Source organism: Carlito syrichta, unplaced genomic scaffold, assembly GCF_000164805.1.
Source record: "Carlito syrichta isolate Samal-C Ts95f unplaced genomic scaffold, Tarsius_syrichta-2.0.1 Scaffold316469, whole genome shotgun sequence".
NCBI classification, from domain to species: domain Eukaryota; kingdom Metazoa; phylum Chordata; class Mammalia; order Primates; family Tarsiidae; genus Carlito; species Carlito syrichta.
Genome location: NW_007260565.1, coordinates 693538 through 695077, shown reverse-complemented (window position 1 = coordinate 695077; position 1540 = coordinate 693538).

Sequence of the window (1540 nt, the reverse complement as noted above, 5' to 3'; positions counted from 1 at the left end):
ATTACATGCTTAAGCCACTGTGCCCAACCTAGTCTTCTTTCAATAGGCAACAGGGCTGGTTCAATGTTTTTGCTACTGTGAACAGTGCGGCAACAAACATGCATGTGCAGGTGTCTTTTTTGTAGAGATAATTGTGTTTTTCAGGGTATATTCCCAGGAGTGGAACTGCTGGGTTGTATGGAAGTTCAATTTCTCGTTCCTTTAGGTATTGCCACACTATTTTCTACAGAGGTTGGACTAGTTTACTCTACCAATATCATAAACTTTTGTTCTAAGGTCTTTTGGATGCATGTTTAGAGGGCTTGGGCACTAGCTGTGTTGATGAGTGGAAATGTTTGGATGGCACGTGGCCCCAGTACACCAGTTCTCTTGTACAGTTCTCACTTCTGGTAAAGACTGATAATGCCAATTCCTCTTAGGTAGAGGTGATCAGGGCAGGAGTCTGTGCACCAGAAGAGAAGAGACATACTAAAGCTGCTGCCTGTGAGTCCAGCAGATGGTCTTGGGGTAGCTTTTGGAGATAAAGCACCATATTTAGGTGTTGGAAGGGATACTAAGTTCTTGGGTCTCTAGCCAGGCTGGCCAGAAACTGGTAGAAAATATAGTCCTTGGAATAGAGTGCCCCCTCTGTCTCTACCTATAGGGATACGGCATGGGAAATCCCTGACTGGACCCACTGGACCCACTGGAGCCTAGCTGGTCCTCAAAGTTCCCAGAAGCCCTCAGTCTAGCAGACCAGGAACCTGGAACTGGGCTCCCTCCTGTCCTGAGATGTCATTCAGTGAAGAATGTATTCATATAGTCGATACACACATGCCAGGCCCTGTGCAGAGTACTGGGACACGAGGTAAATCAGATGTCCCCTTGCTCTCTCTCTAAGGAAATATGGGAGATAGTCACATGAGCCAGATAGTGTCATGGAACATCGCCGGTGCTGCTGGGACAGATGTCTGTGCAGATGTGGGGCCCCAACTGGGGTGGGCTGAGAGCCTGGGAGGAGAGTCCAGGGGAAGTGATAGAGGGGCATGCCAAGTGGAGGGAGCCACAGGAGAACAGGCTTGGAGGCATGAAAGCCTGCAGGAGGTGCCATCCGATGGAGTGAAGGTTTAAGTGGCCACAGTTGAAGTTAGAGAGGCTGACAAAGGCCTGGTCACGCAGGAACTTGAATGTCATACCAAGGAGTTTAGTCTTCATCCTCAAATCTATAGTGGTTGAATACTTGTAATTGAATTAAATAAATCATTAAATGAATTAAATAAGTTATAGCTAAATAATAGTAAGCAGAGGGTGATATAGTCATTTTTGCATTTTAGAAAGATTTCTCTGGAAGCAGAATGGAGGATGAGTTGGAGGTGGGACTAGAGACAGAGAGATAATGTGAGTCATGAAGTTGAGAGGTCATGGAGGCAGCACTAGAATAAATGTCAAGGAGGGCCAGGCGTAGTGGCTCACGTCTATAATCCCAGCATTTTGGGAGGCCGAGGTGAGAGGATTGCCTGAGCCCACAGGTTCAAGGCCAGCCTGGGCAACTTGGCAAGAC